General features: G+C 40.4%; 1 long non-coding RNA gene across 1 annotated transcript in view; it reads right to left on the reverse strand.

Annotated features, from left to right (window-relative positions):
- Positions 1–654: 654 nt before the first annotated feature.
- LOC134359168 (uncharacterized) overlaps positions 655–12,412 on the reverse strand; it is a 36,869-nt gene continuing 25,111 nt past the window's right edge. Inside the window, exons 3-4 of the long non-coding RNA XR_010021055.1 lie at positions 4,904–4,968; positions 655–1,439 (exon numbers count right to left, since the gene is read on the reverse strand). This is a non-coding gene — a long non-coding RNA (uncharacterized LOC134359168). The remainder of the gene's footprint in view (positions 1,440–4,903; positions 4,969–12,412) is intronic.

A 12,412-nucleotide genomic window follows, 5' to 3' on the forward strand; every position in this document is an offset into this window, starting at 1 on the left:
AAGAAGAGTCAGTGGATATAGTTTACTTGGATTTTCAGAAGACCCCTGAGAAGGTGCTGCACATGAGGCTGCTAAACAAGGTAAGGACCCATGGAATTACAGGAAATACACTAACATAGTTAGAAGATTGGCTGGCAGGCAGGAAGCAAAGAGTGGGAATAAATGGGGCTTTTCTGGTTGGTGCTCAGTAACTAGTAGTGTTCCGATGGGGTCTGGGTTTGGACTGCTTCTTTTTATGTTGCATGTTCAATAACTTTGATGACAAAATTTATGGTGTTGTAGCCAAGTTTGTGGACAATACAAAGATGGGTGGAGGGGCAGGTAATGTTGAGGAAATAAGGAATCTGCAGAAGGACTTAGACAGAATAGGAGAATGGGCAACAAAGTGGCAAATGGAATATAGTGCATGGATGTGTATGGTCATACACTTTGGTAGAAAGAATAATGGCATATACATTTTTAAAACCTGGGAGAAAATTCAAAACTCCAAGGTACAAAGTGACTTGGGAGTCTTTGTGAAGGATTCCCTGAAGGTTAACCTGCAGGTTGAGTTGGTGGTAAAGAAAGCAAATGTAATGTTAGCATTCATTTCCAGAGGACTAGAATATAAAAGTAAGGATGTAATACTGAGGCTTTATAAATCATTGGTTAGAACACACTTGGAGCATTGTGAGCAGTTTTGGACCCCTTATTAATGAAAAAATGTGCTGGCATTGGAGAGGGTCCAGAGGAGACACACAAGAGTGATTTGGGGAATGAAAGGGTTAATATATATGGAGTCTTTTATGGCTTTGGGCCTGTACTCATTGGAGTTTAGATGAAGGGGGATCTCATAGAAAGCTATTGAATATTGAAAGGCCTATATTAGATTAGATTAGATTAGATTAGATTATGAGGACACACAGTCCTCTTTTATTGTCATTTAGTAATGCATGCATTAAGAAATGATACAATATTCCTCCAGTGTGATATCACAAATACACAGGACTGAAAAAAACAAGACTGAAAAACTAACAAAAACCACATAATTATAACATATAGTTACAACAGTGCAATAATACCATAACTTGATGAAGAACAGGCCATAGCACAGTAAAAAAGTTCAAAGTCTCTCGAATGTCCCACATCTCACGCAGACAGGAGAAGGAAGAAAACTCTCCCTGCCATGACCAACCACAGTCCAACTCTGAGTCGTCCAAAAACTTTGAGCTCCGATCAGCCCTCCGACACCGAGTACCGAGCACCATCTCTATCTGAACGATTGGACCTCAGCCTCGGTCGCCAGCAGCAGGCAAAGCCGGGGATTTTGGGGCTTTCCCTCCGGAAGATTCTCGATCGCCCAGTAACAGCGGCAGCGGACTGGTGTTACAGAAATTTCTCCAGATGTTCCTCTGTGCTTCTCACGTCTGTCTCCATCAAATCAGAATTGTCCACGGACCCTATTTAACAGAAACGATATCATTTCACCGGAGAGCTGCATGCGTTGCGCCGCGCCACCATCTTCTCCTCCCGCATCAAATCAAAGATAAAGTGCTTGTGGAGAGGGTGTTTCCTATAATGGGGGAGTCTAGGACCAGAAGGCACAGTCTCAGAGTAAAGGGACCCCTTCAGAACAGAAATGAGGATGAATTTCTTTAGCCAGAAGATGGCAAATCCCTGGAATTCATTGCCACAGATGGCTGTGGAGGTTAAGTCATTGGGTATGGTTATTTAAAGTGGAGATTAATAGGTTCTAGATTAGTAAAGATGCCAGAATTTGTGGGGAGAAGGCAGGTCAATGGGGTTGAGTGGGATAATAAATCAGCCAGGATAGCATAGTAGAGGAGACTCAATGGGCTGAATGACCTAATTTTGCTCCTATGTCATATGGTCTTTTGTTACTTGTATCCCTGCGTGAAGATTGATGTAAATTATCTGCTATCTCTTAGTTTTTCATTATTACTTCCCTGGATTTGCTTTCAAGAGGACAAAATATTTATTTTCTTATTCCTTTTCATTTATAGCTATCTATTGAAGTTCCTCTAATCATCTTTTTTATATATTTCTGGCCAGCTTTATATCTACTCTAAGTTTTCCTTCCTTTTTAATTTTTTGTTGCTCTTTTTATATTCTGATCAAACATCTGATCTGCAATGATATTCTTTTCTTTTAAGTTTGATACACTCATTATTTTTAGGCAGCCACATTTGGTGGGTTGTTCTTCTGAAATCTTTCTTTCTGGTATTTAATTATACGCTGTATTCTGTGACTGCATTCTGACTGATTTGAACCCAATCTGGCAGTTCACATTCACCAGCTTTCCTTACATTCCTTTACAGTCAGTATTTTTTGAAGTTTCATATTCTAGTCTTGAACTCCTTGTTACCTGGCTTACCTTCACAATTAGATTTCTAATGAGTCCCCTCTCACTGAACAATCTACTTTTGATAGATCCTGCTCTCTGATAGACTCCAGAAAGCATTGATCTAAGAAACTAACCAAAATAAATTCTGTCTGCTTTTCATCCAGACTACCTCTGTCCATTTGTCATTTTCAGTCCACAACCAGATTAAAATCCCCCCAACTATCATTGTACCTTCATGGAAAACTCACATTGTTTCATCCTTTATATTCTGTCCTATCTGCCACAACATTCCCATGAGTGATTTCTTGCCTTCATTTCGACCGAAGCTGCTTCTACATCCTGTTTCCCTGAACTAAGTCATTCTTCTAGTCCATCAAAACCATCAGTAATTAAATTAATGACAGATTCAGAAGGTGGAAGCTAGTTCACGATCGAAGACCAATTATAGGACAGACATTTATAGGTCAAAGGGGAAGGTAAATTTCTTTTGTAAAAATTTTATTGTATATTTTATGCTTTTAGTAATTTATTTTGCCTTTTGAGGAAAAGTTGGGTAGACAAAACTTGTAACCACTGGAGTAAGAACCACTAAAGTGAGAAGGGAATTGATTGAAACATATAAGGTCCTGACGGGTCTTGACAACATGGATGTAAATGTATCCTTTGACCTTGGCTGTTCATCTCAGGTCTGTGCAATTGTAGAGACACAACATTCAGGTTTTGGCGTGTGACTCCTGAAATCTTGTCTAGAGCTGCTTCTTCCTATTACATTTTCAACAAATGTTGGAAGAAAATACTGATCCACTGCAGATTGAGGACCCTTCTCCTCATCTCCATTCCTCTCCCAACAAGCTCCAGTGAGGTACTGAAAACTGAAAACACCCACCTCCCTCATGTTGTGCCTCTTGATCTGTCAATTACCTTAAAAATGACACCCACTACTGGATACATGCACAAAGAACCTCCTTCTTAAAAGACCAGCTTTAAGTTACAATCTGCTGATGGCCACCTACAATATCAAGCCTCCCGCTGACGTAGTGAGACATTCGGCAGCATCTCCGGTTATTGAAGCCGGGATAACGGCAGAATGAACCTGATTCTCTGCCTGTGGTAGATTGACCATGAGTCCCCGCTTCCATCCTAGCCTCAAAGCGTCAGTACAGGGTGGCTCTAGAGCTGGTGAATGTCACAGAGGTAGGGCAGAGAAAGACCGGCGTAGAAAGGAATCTTACGGTGGAAGCAGTGATGAAATGTGGGATAATATGGCAAGGAAAGGCTACGGGACATTCATCCCTGATTGGTAGAATTGAGTAAATTGTGTGATCACACCATTCCCCTGAGGTCAATGAATTAATTTCAGAGATGAAGTACAATGTGCGGATACAAGAATATTATGTGACTAGAACTACCAGTTTGAACTTGCATTAAGATGATGCTAACTCAAGCGACAGCTATTGCTTTAGTCAGATTGCTCAAGGAGAGAGACAAAAAGATAAAATGTCCTGATTACTCATGCTGTCTTAAAATTTTATCCATCTAAAGTACTTATTAAAAATTCTGTATCCTACTGTATTCCTCTTATTAAATAATTTTATCTTTTAATACCCAAGCACTTAAGCTCTGAAAAATATTCAACTTCTGAAGCATATCTTTCCTCCTGAAATCTTGAAGCTTTTATGACCAAAGTTTAACACCCGTTATTCCTGTTTTATTCTATTTTCTCACTAAGGCACATTTTAGCAGGATGCCCCACGAGCCTCACCCAGGGGCGATACACTTGGCGGCATAACCAAGTTTTCAGACAGCTGACATCAATCTTGGAACAGGGACGAATCACCACAAATGCTCTCCCACAAACATCGGCAGATAATGTCCACATCACACGATTTGTACCAGCAGGCCAACGTATAGAGCACCATACAAAATCAAAAGATGTAAGCATTCTGCAGGTTGCTCGGGATTTGGACATGGACTTGGAAAAAAAGCTTAGGTTTCCCCCAGACATTGCGGCTACAACACTCCAGCCAGACATGGTCCTGTAGTCCACAACAGCCAAGCTGGCATATGTTGTGGAATTGACAGTACCATGGGAAGATGGTGTCGAAGAAGCTTATGAGAGGAAAAAGACCAAGTACTCTGAACTGGCAACTGAAGCTGCCCAGAATGGTTGGAAGACCAAGCTTTTCCCTGTAGAAGTGGGATGCAGGAGATTCGTTGCTACATCTACGACCAGTCTATTGAAGAAGATGGGGATGAGGGGTCACTCCCTCCAACAAGCAATGAAGTCCTTGTCAAATGCAGCAGAAGAAAGCAGCAATTGGATTTGGATTAAAAGGAAGGACAACAACTGGGCTGCAAGATGAAGACAGGAGGGTATGGAACTGAGGGGGGTGTATCTGGGACGCCAGGTAGCACCGTTGAGCTCTCTGGAGACGTCGTTGGCTTATCAACAAAATGTCAAAGAAGGAGGGTGCCCAGCTGATGGCCCCGATGACGTATCTACCCTCCCTCCTTGTCACCACTCCAAGCCCACTGCCAACATCGAGAGTGCCAACTTACCATGGAGATTGAAACATCAAGTCCCAGTAGCTCTACTCTTGTGCTGATAATTAAATTCTTCACCCCTGTTGAAAATAAGATTGCTTTTTATATAGTGTATGTGACAAAAAGTCTGTACTCAAATTGTTTAAGAGGAAAATGAGTAATGCTTTTCATACCATTCTATCAAATATTCCCAAATCAGGGTACTTGCTAACCTGGATCCCGATGTTTGTATGTTTGAAGTCGTGCATTGGTCCTGTCTGAATATTCAAGTGTGTGAGGTGTTAACTTTGCCCAAATTGCTGGCTTAGCTTGGGATGGCTAGTAGAGCTGTTGCCTGATAGCTCCAGTGACCCTGGTTTGATCCTGATACCAAGCACTGTCTCTGTAGAGTTGGTACAGTACATTTACTCTGCGAATGCCTACTTCTTCCAGGTGCTCCAGTTTCCTTGCACATCCCAAAGATATGCAGGTTGGCAGTTTAATTAGTCACTGTAAATTGTTCCTGTTATGTAAATGAGTGACAGAATGTGTCAGGGTATTGAAGGGAATGTGGGGAGAATAAAATGAGTGCAAATGCCTTTTTAATGGCCAGCTCAGACTTGCGGGCCAAAGTGTTTGCTTCTGTATGACTCTACGACTAATTCCATTTTATTCTAATCTGAATCACAGGCACCAATCCAAGATGAATCTGAATTAGAATATCTGGTTGGTAAGTGTTAAGTTACAACTGATTGTGTCCTCTGTCACTGAATTTTCCTAAAATGGAAAGAAGAAAATTGATGCTGGAATAGTAGTATTTAAGAAAATATATAGAGGATATGCTTTATTTCCAAAGTACATTTTCTCTTGTTCTCCAGTAGTTGAGCAATATTTCATTCCCTTCAGTTTGGCAATTTCCCCTTCCTTTTCCAAATGCCACATAGCCTCTGGACAAAAATGACAATTTAGTGTATACTTTCTCCCACTGTGCATCTTTCACATAGGCAGAATAAATGATGGTTTAATAAAATAATCGGAAGTATGCCTGCCCCTTGTATCAATTAGTTTCATTCAGAAACCTAAAGAATGTTTTCATCTCATGACACTAGTTTAGGCTCCCTAATTAAAAAAGGAGACTGATTATCCCTCTGAGTCAAGAAATGGTGACATACTTCCAACGTGAGGTTGGGAGTACTGTTGTAACACTGGAGCCCAATGCTCATATTTTAGCAAGACTCCACTTCTGCAGCTGAGCCTTGTCTGACTTGTCATGTTTTATTGAACAAATATAGAAATACAGAGCGTTATTTGCTTCACATGTTTGCTTCATTTTTAACACAGTTACCAACAGGAATATATCATCTTTACAGTAGGAACTTATCAAATTATGCCAAACTGTTAGGCTGAGTTCTGATACCAATTTGGAAAGCCCAAGATTGTTTTCATTCCACATAATGCAACATTAAAAACCTGTGGAACACTGATTTTGTATTCCTTGCAGGTAATTTTAAAACATTTTGAAATAGGGCAAAGAAGACAATATCAACTTGCTACTCGTTACACACTATGCAGACCCCAGTCACTACCGATGAAGCAAGAATAGTACACAATCTGAAATCACCCTTTTTAACTTGGACATCCTTTATGACCATAAAACTTCACAAAAAACTTTATGACTAAAGAAGTAGTATAGCTTTGTACTGGGAAAGCACATAAATCAATTTGTATGCAGCAGGATCACATACATTACAGTCTGAAAATTGATGGGATAGTCTGAGGAATAAGTATGGGAGAAGACATTGAGAGCATTCAAACTAGCTATGTTGGATCTTTTACCTCCATCTGTCAAAGCAGACGGAGTCAAGGTTTAATACCTGACCAAAACTCAGCATCCCCATCAGTGCAGAATCCCCCCAGAATCTGGTAGGTTCAAAGCCCATTCTGGAGAAATCTACTCTAAAATCATGTCTACAACCCAGTGCTACACTGGGGTGCACACTCAGCTTTACAGCAGATGTTTTCAGAGTGGGCTTTAAACCTACAAGCTTCTGACATTAGGAAAACAGCTATATGAGCAAGAACGGGATAAGGGGCTTTCTAAGGGACCGGATATATAAGTATTCAGATGGACATGGACTGCTTAAATGTAGTCAGCATTGCTTCATGCGTGGTAGGTCATGTCTGACCAATCTTATGGAGTTTTTAAGGAAGTTACCAGGAAAGTGGATGAAGACAAGGAAGATGTTGTCTACATAACTTTAGCAAGGTATTTGGCGAGGTCCCATGTGGGAGGCTGGTCAGGAAGGTTCAGTCACTTGGCATTTAGGATGAGGTAGTAAAATGGATTAGACATTGGCTTTCTGGGAGAAGCCAGAGAGTGGTAGTAGAGGGTTGCCTCTCCGACCGGAGGCCGACGACTAGTGGTGTGCCACATTGGGTCCTTTGTTGTTTGTCATCTCTATCAATGATCTGGATGGTAAAGTGGTTAACTGGATCATCAGATTTGCAGATGACACCAAGATTGGGGGTGTAGTGGACAGCGAGGAAGGCTATCATTACTTGTAGATGGATTTGCATCAGGTGGAAAAGTGGGCTGAAAAATGGCAAATGGAATTTAACACAATTAAGTGCGAGGTTTTGCACTTCGGTAGGACCAACTAGGAAAGGTCTTACTCAATGAACAGTAGGGCACTGTGGAGTGTGGTAGAACAAAGGGATTTGGGAATATAGGTCCATAATTCATTGAAAGGGGCCTCAGAGGCACACTGGCCTTCATAAATCAATGTATTGAGTACAGGAGATGGGATGCAATGAAGTTGTATAAGATGTTGGTGAGGCCTAATTTAGAGAATTGTGTGCAGTTTTGCTCACCTACAGCAGAAAAGATGTAAACAAGGTTGAAAGAGTACAGAGAAAATTTACAAGGGTGTGCGACCTGAGCTATAAGGGAAGATTGAATAGGTTAGGACAATATTCCTTAGAATGTAGAAAATTGAGAGGAGATTTGATAGAAGCATACAAAGTTATGAGGAGCGTAGATAGGGTTAAAGAAAACAGGCTTTTCAACTGAGGTTGGGTGGGACTACAACCAGAGGTCATGAGTTCTAGGTAAAAAGTGAAAAGTTTAAGGGGAATATGAAGGGAAACTTCTTCACCCAGAGGATTGTGAGAGTGTGGAATGAGCTGCCAGCACAAGTGGTACATGAGAGCTCGATTTCAACATCTAAGAGAAGTTTGGATAGGTACATGGATGGTAGGGATATGGGGGGACTACGGTGCCAGTTCAGGTCAACGGGAGTAGTCAGTTTAAATGGTTTCAGCATGGACTAGACGTCCGAAGGGCCTGTTTCTGTGCTACAAGTTTCTATGACTACAAGTGAGTGAGAAAGAGGAATGATCTCCAGTTTGCAAACCAGCACTTTCAATACTTACAATCCTGACATTAAATATTAAGGGATTCTGACCAAATGCAGGGAATTCAACTCTTACAATAAATATTATTCTTCTGATTATTAATATTATCCACATTATTTTTTCATCTATTTCCTTTCAGCTATCAATATTTAATAGTAAAGAGCACTGAGTACAGATTTTAAAGAACATAAGGATTTTTACCATAGAATTTCAAGAAATGTTCAGCAAATTAAATTTACTATTAATTATTATGTATTAAAATAATTATTTGTTCCTAATAATTAGACCTTAAAATAGCATCAAGAATGCAATGGTAACTAGCTTCCTTAGTTACCAATGCAAATTAATAATGTAGTCTTACTGAGCAGAACAAAATTATATTTTTGGTCTGTTTGTACAAGCTGCAAAGCTGTATCTAAAGGCAACGTTCCCACCACTTGGCCACGTGCACTATTATTAGGCAGCTGTTAACCTAAGTAGATTACACAATCTTTCTAAGGCAAATATACATCCTAAACGTCAGAAGCCAAAACATCTTTATTGACGTGAACTTCTGCAAGATTAGATTATGGTGACAATAATGTTATCTTTGCTTTATTTAAACTCATTGTGCCTTGGTTTCTTATTTTCAGCTGTTATATTTGAATAGAAATACTTCTGAAAGATACCATACGATAACAGCAATTTGTATTGCTGCAGTGTGATATTTTTATCTGCTAATTTATGTAGTACATACTAGGCACTTACTTCAGGCAGTGTTGCTCCAAATCAGTAATTGGTCATTAGACATCTTGTTCTTTCATCAGTATAAATGACGCATCAAAAATAGGGAATAATTATTGTTTGACATTTATGTTGGCCATGATGCAGAATGTGTGTTGAATATAAACTGGGGCTGCTTAGTTTAAGCAACAATTTACATTGTATCCAAACTCAAATAACGATTTTACAGTAATCATGTACAATATCAAAATGAACAATATCTTTATTGATCTGTTTAATCTATTCACTATTATATTTTTACCGAAACATTTTCCTTTGTATATTTTGGAGTCTCAATACCCACAGCAGCACTATTCATGACCAGCCACTAGAATCAGAATCTGGTTCATTATCTCTGACAGATGTCATAAAATGTGTTGGTTTGCAGCAGCAGCACAGTGCAAGACATAAAATTATTATGTTACATTATTTTTATGTCATTCATCATTTTAAGTCATATACATTTCTAAACAAGGCAAAATTGATTATCTGTACATGTTCTGGGTCCCTGCCCCCCAAGTGCCTTTTCTAGTGATGGGGTTAGCTAAAAGTGCGTGATGTGGACAATTGAGAAGGATAATATATCCGCCATGATGGTATGGCAGATTTATTGGGCCCAATGGCCTAATTCTGTTCCTATGTCTCATATCAGATGGTTTTATGCCTTGGATCATGGGCATTCCAACACAAGTTAAGGGAATGTGTTCAAGGGAAATATGAAGATAGGTAGGCAGCTTAGAGGAAACAGAGGAAAATAAAACCAAAGACTATTTTTTTAAGTGGTGAGTAAATTCAACAATCTGAGGTGCAAAGGGACTTGGGAGCCCTCTTGCTCCCAAGGTTAATTTGCAGGTTGAGTCGGTGTTGAGGAAGATAAATTTGATGTTAGCATGCATTTCGAGAGGGCTAGAATATGAAAGCAAGGATGTAATGTTGAGGCTTTATAAGCACTGGTGAGGCCTCACCTGGGCACTATGCCACTTAGTTGTGCACTGGATTTTCAGAAGACCTTTGACAAGGTGCCACACATGAGGCTGCTTAACAAGCTACGAGCCCATGGTATTACTGGAAAGATTCCAGCATGGATAGAGCATTGGCTGATTGGCAGGAGGCAAAGGCTGGGAATAAAGGGAGGCTTTTCTGGTTGGCTGCCAGTGACTAGTGGTATTACACAGGGATCGGTGTTGGGACCACTTCTTTTTATATATCAGTGATCTGGATGATGAAATTGATGGCTTTGTGACCAAGTTCGCAGACAATATGAAGAAAAGTGGAGAGGTAGGCAGTTGTGAGGAAGAAGAGAGGCTACAGAGGACTTAGACAGATTAGGAGAATGGCCAAAGTGGCAGATGGACTACAGTATTGGGATGGATATGGCCCTGCACTTCCGGCAGAAGAAATAAAAGCGTAGACTATTTTCTAAACGGAGAGAAAATTCAAAAATCTAAGGTCCAAAGGGACTTGGGATTGCTTGTGCAGAATTTTGCAGGTTGAGTCAGTGATGAGGAAGGTAAGTGCTTTTCATTTCGAAAAGACTAGAATATGAAAGCAAGGATATAAAGTTGAGGCTTTATAAAGCACCGGTGAGTCATCACTTGGAGTATTGTGAGCAGTTTTGGGCCTCTTATCTGAGAACGGATATGCTGACGCTGGGGCAGGTTCAAAGGAGGTTCACAAAAATGGTTGTGTGATTGCAAGGCTTATCATGTGCGGAGTGTTTGATGGCTCTGGGCTTGTACTCTCTGAAATACAAAAGAATGAGGGAGGATTTCTTTGAAACCTATCGAACATTGAAATGCCTTGATAGAGTGGATGTGGGTAGGATGTTTCCTATGGTTAAGTAGGCTAAAACCAGAGAAAACAGCCTCAAAATATAGGGACATCCATTTAGAATGGAGATGTGTAGTAACTTCTTTAGCCAAAGAGTGGTGAACCCGTGGAATTCATTGCCACAGGCAGCTGTGAAGGCCAGGTAATTGGGTATATTTAAGCAGAGGTTGATAGACTCCTGATAAGTCAGGGCATGAAGAGATATGGGGAGAAGGCAAGAGTTTGGGGCTGAGAAGGGAATGGATCACCCATGGTGAAATGGCAAAGCAGACTCAATGGGCCAAATGGCCTAATCCTGCTCCTATATCTTCTGGTCTTGTGGTGGTATAAACAGATGTTTGGATTTTACACTTAAATTTCTTCATTTTTTTCATGTGCTCCTTACAATTAATTCTGACCTTTAGTATCACAACCTGGTACTCCAGCTGCAGTGCTGTCGACAAAAAAGCCTTGCAGAGGGTGGTTAGGGGAGCAGTGAAGATTATTGGGGTCTCCCTACCTTCTGTCTAAGACCTCTTTCAGAGTTGATGCCTCCAGAAGACATGGTACATCATTAAGGACCTCTCACACCCTCTCCATGAACTGTTTGTTCTTCTGCCATCAGGCAAACGTTACAGGAGCATCAAAACTAAAACCACAAGGCTACAAAACAGCTTCCTCCCACAGGCACTCAGAATAAATAGCTGCTCTACCTGACTCTGCTTTGGACACCTTTAACTTGCACTGGACACTTATAACTTGATTTTAACTGACATGTGGCTGTTGTGTTTTACTATTTATTGTTATGTTTATTATTTAGTGTTGCGTTTGTTATGTTATGATTGCACTGCTCCTGGGAAACGCTGTCTCATTCTGCCCTGCAGAGCTGATGTACGGTTAGAATGACAATAAAGTTTTTTGAATATTGAATCTTGAATCTTTAATATAATTGCTCACATAACTGGTATTATGAAAGGATGAACATATGAAAAGTGAACTGATCCTGACTCTGCAGATGTGCGTATAAACGTGCAAACAGCAGAAGCAGAGGGCTGTATCGCTCCTTAGGTCAGCTCTGCTAGTCAATAAGATCACGGTTGAAATGTCACATATATATGATATCCCCATTTCCTTTGTACCCAACAAACATCAGTCTTGACTATTCAGACTTTTGAGTTTTTGACCTGCTATCTTTAAGGCCAATGACTTCAATCACAATATCAGCTGCAAAACAAATGCAGAAATATAGCTGCTGTTCTTCAGTGTCCCTTAATCAAAATCTTGTAGCTCACTACCTGATTGCAGTGTAGGAGTGCCTGTACTTGTGAAAAAGATGACCACCCACCACCTTCTCGAGGATTGAGCATTAAATGTTAAGCTGCCAGCAACACCCACCTCTCATCAGTGACTTCAAAACAAATATTTCTCATGCAAGCAGAGTTCTGATGTTACCTGCCTCTGCTGGAGATAACCTCATTGCTGAATGGAGCACTCTTCATGACAGCATGACACAACAAGGACAATATACATTCAGGGAATAATCCCCATTGCACATGCCCT

Source organism: Mobula hypostoma, chromosome 20 (genome assembly GCF_963921235.1).
Source record: "Mobula hypostoma chromosome 20, sMobHyp1.1, whole genome shotgun sequence".
Lineage (NCBI taxonomy): Eukaryota > Metazoa > Chordata > Chondrichthyes > Myliobatiformes > Myliobatidae > Mobula > Mobula hypostoma.